The sequence below is a fragment of the Pieris brassicae genome, chromosome Z (assembly GCF_905147105.1).
Source record: "Pieris brassicae chromosome Z, ilPieBrab1.1, whole genome shotgun sequence".
NCBI classification, from domain to species: domain Eukaryota; kingdom Metazoa; phylum Arthropoda; class Insecta; order Lepidoptera; family Pieridae; genus Pieris; species Pieris brassicae.
The window spans coordinates 8,127,493-8,137,025 of NC_059680.1; positions in this window are offsets into that span (position 1 = coordinate 8,127,493).

A 9,533-nucleotide genomic window follows, 5' to 3' on the forward strand; every position below is an offset into this window, starting at 1 on the left:
TTTTATGTCTATGAAAAAGAAACTTGTTAAAAAGATGTAAGGCTATTTCAAATCGAATTCATTATTTTTACATCGATACGTATGTGATTTATCAGTAGTGTTAAAAGAAGCAACGCTCTGATATTTAACTGTTCAGATGTTCCGAAACAAGTATTTTCTTGTCTTGCACAAACACCTTAACCAAAATGTAAAATAGCGTGAATGCTACCGCTGCCCATGGACACAACTCTGACTTTCAATACCAACCTGTATCCAATGTTACCTTGCATTCTACTTGAAATTGTATTACAGCATTCTGTACAAACTTATAATGACTGTAAGCTTAGTAACAACAGAAAGGAATGACCGCATTGAAGTACCTACTATACAAATTCGAAGTGGAAGTATGACAATGCTCCGGTAAACGCCAATGTGAACACACCTTTACATACGGTCCTAGGAGTCGTAAAATGTCGCTGTCTGATTAGGATAAGTCTTAAAAAAATTAGTTTTAATAACATCTGCTTTTAAGAAAATGACCATTTAGGGTTAACGAAGAATATTTGAAATGGTGTTGGTAGACAATATTTTAATATATAATAAAAACTATTGCGTTTACACGTATAAAATTACGACAGTAGATAATTTAATAAGAAAAACTTTATGACGTTTTTTAAATCTAAAGTTTAGTCTGTATTAAAGTTAGTATTCATATCAACAATGTTTTATTCACCAGGAATGAAACTGGCATTCTGAATCACTGTGCTAGCAACGAAGGTTATAAGACACCAGTGGCGCTACAACCTTTATGAGATGTTGTATAATTACTGCCGGTGACGCCAGAGCTGGTGTGTTCCTCGTTTAACAAATAAGTATCGCAATACGAGGGAATCCCAGCAAAGATTAAAAGAACACTGCCACAGGGACGAATCTTTTTAAATTTATTTTATTGTTCTATTTATTCCTTTTTTATTTGCAAATTAAGAATACTGTAAATACTTTTCGTTTGCGTGTTTCATTAGGTAAAGTTATTAAATTGATCGCGAATATTACAATGAATATAAAATGAATTGTGTCTAACTACCATTAATTGTAAAACTAGAATAGATAAAAAAAACACACACACACACAATGGCACCACAACCTTTTTAGGTCTGGGCCTCAGATTTCTGTAACTATTTCATGATAATTTGTTTATCGAATAGGCAAGTACGAAGGCAGCCTCCTGTGCCTGACGCACGCCGTCAACTTTTTGGGTCTAAGGCAAGCTGGTGTCCTCACGATGTTTTCCATCACCGTTCGAGCTAATGTTAAATGCGCACATAGAAATAAAATCCATTGGTATACAGCCGGGGATTGAATCTACGACCTCAGGGATAAGAGGCGCACGCTGAAGTCACTAGTCCAACACTGCTCATAATATAATAGATAATATAAAAAATACAATGTATCATTTTAGCGCTCACTTTAGCCGTTATTGTTCCCCGTAGGGCGGGCGCGCGAAATTCAGCGCAAAGACTACCCACCTACACTTCCAAAGTTTATTGCGCACAAATTGTATGCATTATTTATTTAATTTAAAAGCGAAGAAACCCGAACGCGATCATACGGTTCCACGTGGAAATGAGAACGGCAAACGGGACCGTGTACTATAAATAAGTCTTATCCAAAAACAGAAGAAATTACCTTTTATTTTTACGTTGTGTGCTATATGTAATATATAATGATTGTATAGTGATACATATACCAATAATATGTATATATTAATGATTATATATAATGATTTATTAACCTCTAAGTGTTATGAAAACTGTATTTAAATTAACGTAGTTTTATTTGTTTTGTTACAGATACATATTATTATATTGTATTGCTTAGTACTGAAAAAGTACTGAAAATGAAATATACCTCGTCCAGCCATAAGTTCTGTTATAAATGAAAGTGCATTTTTTATTTATCGAAAAAATAATAGAAAAAACATATACTTCCCTTTTATTTAATTTTTTGTATCTGTTTCATGATCATTTATTAATCGAATAGGCAAGTAGGTGATCAGATTTTGGGTCTAAGGCAATCCGGTTTCCTCGCGATGTTTTCCTTCACCGTTCCAGCGCTAATTCCATGTTAAATGCGCACGTAGAAAGAAAGTCCATCGATGCACAGCCGAGGATCGAACCTACGAACTCAGGGATTGGAGTCACATGCTGTAACCACTAGGCCAACACTGCTGCTGTATTAATTATTAAGTCTCAGCAAAAAATAAAAAAATCTAGTATATTTAATTAAGAGTGCGGAAAACCTGTCATTGCAAAGAGTTCCGACAAAACCGAGTACCCGAGCCGAGGCTCGGGCATTTGTCGCAGCCGAACGTGAGGCATGACAGTTGGAACACGTGTACTGAACAACTATTTTTAATACAGTTGCGAAAAAATTAAACAATTTAATAAAAGTATTTGCTTTTTTCTCTTCTTTCGTGGTATGTAGATATGTAGCCGCTTTTTGACTTTTCCGGTAAAATGTTCTCCGTAGCATTTCAGCAGCAGTGTTAATGGAAATTACTATTGGAATTAGAATTTTATTATAGATATGAAATGAAAATGAAATTTAATGAGATGAAATGAAATGAAACCTAACCTAACTCATTGAATCAAATCATTAAATCTGATATTGAAACGAATTAGTAGCTTCTTTTTAGAAATATTCGCATCAGCCATAAAAAACTCATATGATTTTTTTTAGTAAAAACTTCGTGGTTTATTTTTTCTTTTTAATAGACATATCTTCACAGTTGGGAAAGAGAACGCTCGAGTGTGGAAAAGGTAAAGAAAAAGCTCGAGTGTGTTATAGCTCACATCACGAACGCTATACGTCCCTGCAATACGCCACTTTTTTAGCAACTGTATTAAAAAAATATTTTTGAAATAGCCACCAGAATATATTTATTTTTTATATTCTTAAACATACTAACACTTAGTTGAGTAAATAATTTAATTGAATTTTACTATGTAGTTTAAGAACTTTTACACGGTTTTTAATAAGAAAAATAGATATGAACATGTCCAGTCCATCATCTCAAAATGTTATAAATATTTTAGTCTTACGGCCATTTCTTGAAATTTTATTCTACTACCACAATAATTGTCAGACCTTCTGTAAAAAATCAGTGGCATTATCTTTTAAGGGCTGGGCTTGAGATTTCTGTAACTGTTTCGTAATCATTTGATCTTTCTAAAAGGCTAGTCGAGCAGCCTAGTAACTCAATAAACTATTTTGTCAGGCACGGAACAAATGCCATCGAATTTTTGAGTCTAAGCCATCCTCACGATGTTTTCTTTCACCGTAGGAGCGACTGTTAAAACCTCACATACAACATGTAAAGCTGAGCTTAGAAAATTTTACACACATTGAAGCCAATGGGGCAACACTCCTTATGCCACTTGCATCAAGAAATATGTAGGGAGTTGTTGCGCAGATTTAAACAGTGAGTTTTGTTTAGGTTTTTTAGTTTAAAAATTTCACCTCCCAATCTGCTAACTATTGCTCGAATATGACGATATAAGTACTTAGAAACTGCAAACATGGCGTGTATTGTCACAGTACCAGCTATATGATAATTTCACGTCGTTCAAAACATAAAGCCCTTTTAACCATATTTGATGTCCCTCCACCACGTTATTGTGTAAACAAACACTGATTTCAAACCTCTCCATTATCGAACGGGTTACTTTAATACACATATGGATAATATGTTTCACATTTTGTAACTTATTTGTAATTCCCGAACGCTTACGCACTCAGACCACGTTCATGGATGTGATAGCCAGATGACAAAATGTCGTATAAAATACAACAGAGAACAACTTGTTTTGCATGTTTCATGGACTACGTGATACATGTGTTTAGTGGTGGCTGTGAAATAGATATGTGGGATAAATAAATAATAGTTATATGGATGTATGTGTATTTTTTAAATTATTTTAAACCTTAGTAAGAATAATTAAAAATTATACTGCATTGTCAATTAATTGTCTTAAATAAAAGCTCTTTTTTCATGTATGTTGTTTCATTCATGTATGCGGTTATTTTATTAGCAAAGCGCCTCGCAAGCAATACAAATAATTAACAAAATTTCTATTGAGGTAATCTATTATTTTGACGTTCTATCGATTTAGTAGTGACTGTTAAGGTAGAATAATGATGTGGCGAATAAATAAAAGAAAAATAATAATAAAAGATCACGGCAACATCTTTCCTTCAACTTTGATTCTATTCCTTTTAGGGTCAAGGCTCTTGGGCCTTGGTGTTCAAATAGATAGGTGCTAATTAAAGATTTGAGTTGACACCTGGTAGATTGTACCGGTGCCCCAGAGCTGGGGTTTCACTCGCTAAACAAATAAGTATAGCAATGCAGCGAGAAAATGCCAGTATCAAAGGTACAGTGTCACAGATACCAAACTTTTAAACTTATTTACCAAAGCTTTTAACAAGGCTTACCAATTATTCATTTTTAATTATCTCTATATTGTAAATACGTTGTAATACAAATCTAAAGTATGTCCAACTCGCATAACTGCATATTTTATTGATATTTTTTTTTATACCCAAGTAGTTGCCTGATTTATTTTCGTATCTGCAAGACATTGCAGGGCTTGTGTTGATTAGGCACATAATTAATGGTGCAGGTCCGGGCTTCGAACCCACGACCTTTAGGTTTTGAATCACACTAGGGTAATCGTGCAGATGTAATGTAAATAACATCATTAATAATTATTAGTACCATTTTGTTACAATTACCTACGTTTTGCCGTAGAGATATATAAAAATGATAACTCATTGCAAGTTGAAAATGTTATGAAAAAAAATTCACTAATATTTGTATAAATTAATAAACTCAGTATAAAGATACGTCATTTTTAGATTTTATAAGCTTAGAAAATGCCGGCGACGCACGTGCGAGCCTTCTGACAGTATGAGTTTACCTAATCGTATGCCCTCTGTTCTATAAAAAATGGGTCCAAAAATTGAATATGAACATCAGGTAAAAAAAAATTAATTACTAATAATTATGACTATGCTGTTCTCTAAATTGCAAGTGTGTATTTGTTATATGTCTACTTTTCGTAGCTTAACATACTTAAGAATTTCAATGGTTCAGTCACCTGTAACCATATAGAGACTTAAACATTCCCGATAGAAACTTTTAACAGTGTTCAACACCAATTAACACAAATAACTACTGCACTGCACATCGCATAGGAATTCATTATAAAATTCCTTGAGTTATAAAAGTCATATATTATTTATAAAACAATAAATGAAATTATACAAACCCGCAAATTGCACAATGAAAATAATGTTACGACTATTAATTCACCCGACATCCTATTAACAAGGGGTAGCATTCGTATTAAAATGATAAATGATGCTAATCATTAACTTCCAGACCATTTTTACAAAACCCACCAATCCTCTCTCTTCCATACAGGTCTTGGAGCATTAAGATGTTTTCATACTCCGGACGGAGGTCTATTTGAACTGGTGCTATTTACCCCAAGTTGGTCGCTTCATGCGTTAACTTTAACAAATTACTGTAGCAATGAGAGTTGAGTTACGTAACTGAGTTTTGTCTAGAGGTAGAAAAGATGAATCGTCCTTTTGACCCTTTTTGTAAAACTTATTATACTCATTTGTACTGAGCGGGTACAAAAATTGTTCGTAGACTTTACCGAGAACATCCTAGTACATTTTTACTCTACGTGTCGTTTTAACGATAAAAAATGTCTTAAAGTTAAGCTAAGCAATTCATATTTTATGAAATATACATAATTAAATACAATTATTATTACGATTCATTGTCTGATATTATCCTTTAAACAGACGATGTAAGATAAATACATGTTTGTATTTAAATGGTCTTTATTTTATTAGAAAGCTTATCTGTGTCAAACTATAGTAGATTTTCAGTGTAACAGTAACAAAACAATGCATAAATATTTTGTTGAATTACCTGTGTTGCTGAAAAACATTTTATCTTTCTTGTTTAGCTGCATGAGCACCTTTAAATTGAAAGTAAGATGCTTTTGTAATGAAAAATTGGCCCAACTGACAGGTTCACTGACTGAATACATCAGCAGTAATAACTAATGGAGAATGCCTTTGCCGAACGGTGAAAATATACGAGATCCTTAAATCCAAGAGTTGTTCTCCCAAAAGGGTTGCTAATAATTATTAAAATTAGATTACGTTTTTCGGTTAGAGCGTTGTTTAGCGAAGTAATTATCTTTGAGGGAGTGCTGGTGATTAACAGCGGACGATATAATTCGATAGCATTGTAATATTAACAAGTATCTCGCTGAACTTGTTTTTGGTATATTTTTGATTACAGTTTAGTCCTGGTGATAATTACTTGGGATGCAATAAATATTTGTAGACAGGCTGCAATAAAGAATTTCAACTTAAATATTTTTAAATAATAAATATTGTAAATGTATTTAACATTAAATTTGAAGTTAATTTTGTTTAAAACTAAATCCCATTAAGAAACAGTTTGCTAGCTTCACTGTGTAAAAGTAGTGTTCCTTTATAAAATGTCATAAAAAGTTCCATTCTGTATACACTGTTTTCTCGGTGATATTGTGATTGTGTTCGAAACCAACTTGACGGGGCACAATGTCAGTCTCGTTCATACATTTATAATGGAATTACATACGACTTGTGAGCCCTTGATGCTAACTTGCACAACTTTAAATTGCATATTGGGATTAAGTACTGCCACCAAAGTAACCTGGGTCTCTTACGTAATTATCTTTCGGTATCGTTTTCGAGTTCAATCTATCTTATTTAACTAATTTTGATAGTCACTTAGCCTTAAAGTTCATAAAAAAGAATCTTAAGTTATGTCGTTGGTTAAAAACAGGCGCTAGACAGAAACTGTTGGTAACCGAAACTTCACTTAAAATGTTTTCTTGCTGACCACGATGCATAGGCATTAGCTACCGACTGAAGAGAGTGAGAATGTTATATATTTTCATCAGAAATATAGTTTCGTTTTTATTCTTAATACCTAACATATTTTTCCAATACATTGTCAAAGTATTTATTGCAACTGGCAGGTGCCAAACCGTCATTGCTTTTCTGTGTAATATTTCATTTCTATCTCCGAGTTACACTGCAAGCCACGAATACGATTGGTAATTTTTTGTGCCTCTTTGTGACTGGAGATTACACTGTTTTTTGTCGCACACCTTCTCCTCTGTGGTCTTAATTGTAGCCATCCTTATAAGCTGCAATAAATTCAATTAAAATTAAATAAATACGTTTAGTTGATTTCGTTAAGTAACAAAATTTATCTGTTTTTTTATGTCAATTATTAAAAAAAACAATCGAGAAAAAAATTGAATTCGTAAAGTGAACAACATAAAAGTCAAATTATAAAATTAAATTACCACTGAACGGCACGGCCAGAATCTCCCCTTACTAGCACCATCTAATCGGCATCCTATGGTCTCTATAAAATCACATTAGGGCCACTGTATACGCCTCAGGGTCCTTTAGATGCAACAGCAATACATATCTAGATATTCCATAAAGTTTTTGAGTAGGACAGACTTAAACTTTTGGAAACAGTAAAAATGTCTTATTGTACGTAACCTTTATATATTTGTATAATGTATATATAATCGAGAAAAATCGGGAATTAAGATACCTTGATTACATTAAGGGCTTTAAGTTGAATTGGTTAGGAAATTCTTCAGTAGGCAGCTGGTTCCCCCTAGTGTTGGTGCGCGATATAAATAAAATAAAATTTGGTTTACATACTCTGTGGTTGTTTTACGAATGTTTATACAAATCTTTATTATTATTTAACTGTTGAATATTTTAACAATTACAACACACTACAAAATCAAATGCAAATATCGTATAAGAATATCATTGTTATTCCGGTAAAGTAAAAAACAAATACTTAAATTAACAACGTACATATAATAAATGAAAATAACTAGTTCTGATACAAATAAAATGCATTTTTATCCACTTTTTAATTATTTTGAATAGGAGACACTTATGTTATTTTAAAAACTTCTTTCAATTTTGTATTATATATTTGTATAACATATTTTTTCGCGTTCATTATCAAATTACAATATGGAATGGGGTGTTAAAGAAAATATGATTGCAGTGATCGCCTTTCAAAAAGAGGGTATGGAGCAGTCGGTCGTATTCCAGATACTACAAAGCTTGGTATCAGCCGTATATTCAACAGCACTTCGTCTGTCGAAGACTAGAAAAAATCTGGGCGGCTGCGAGCTGTTAGAACTACAACGGCTGTTTTGCCGTATGGTCAGAATTTCTCGTCTGACTACCTTGGCAGAACCCCCATTAGGTAGCAAAAAATGTTATCGCGAGCAATGAAGATTCCGGCTAGGACTCTGTCGCGTATTATAAAACAAGATCTGAAGCTCGGTGCTTATCGTCGATACATAGGACTAAATCAATCTTTATAATTAAAGAGAATGAATCGTTCAAAACGCCTTCTGCCGCGATACGCAGGTTAAAAGTACAAATTTTCACTATTTAATGAAAGTTCACTATTCTAAAGAAGCTGTTGAAGTGGTCGGAAAGGTAAAACGTGGTCATCCTGCGTCTATGAGGGTTTCGTGGAGCGTGTCTTATCTAGGGTCACAAAACTAATTTTTGTGAAAAAGTAATGAAAGCTTTAGCCAAAGTGTATTAAGATATAGTCTTGGATCGTGTTGTGTTGTGAAACCTCTCAGCAATACACTTTTTTAAAATATAGCGTGGACTTACCAGCAGGATTCTGCAACGTGGTCACAAGGTACGAACTACCCAAGAGGACACGGCGACATTGAGTCTCTTAAAATTTTTTGGAGCAAGCAGTGGCGTAATTTCCCTTGGAAACACAGTGTATATCCATAGATTCGTAGCCAAACAGTTTAAAGTACCTTCTATACGTATAATATTAAGTACCTTCGATTTTTTGTAGATAAAAATGAATTAAATTCACTAAATGTTTCTGAAATACTGGAAAGACCTTCTAGTCATTATTTATATCTGCGTAATCCACTGTCTGCGCACGTTTGTGTAGATTAAAAATGTAATTAATTTTTTATTGCGAACTCTATTGGCTTGTACAAATGTTGTTTTTATTTTTGTAAGTAAGCACGCTTGCAGGTTTATAATTTTACAAGATTTTTAAAATTTTCATTTACGGCATGTATCATTTATGTAACTGATGAAGTGATAGTATAGTGGTAGTGATTGGTAAAAATAAATAATTGCAGTAATCTTCACTTATATATAAATCTTCTGTGCGTGTTTTAATTAAAATCTTCCTAAGCGTAAAGTGGATTCAAGAAAGAGACGTGTACAGACATCGCCGTATAGTACAATGTAAATTAACGTAGAACAATATTTATACAACATAAAAAATAAAAAAATAATTATACTTAAGTAAACAATTAGATCTTATAGCTATAGGTCATGAAATAAATATTTATTTTCTTAAAAATCTTAATTTACAGGTCACTAAGAAA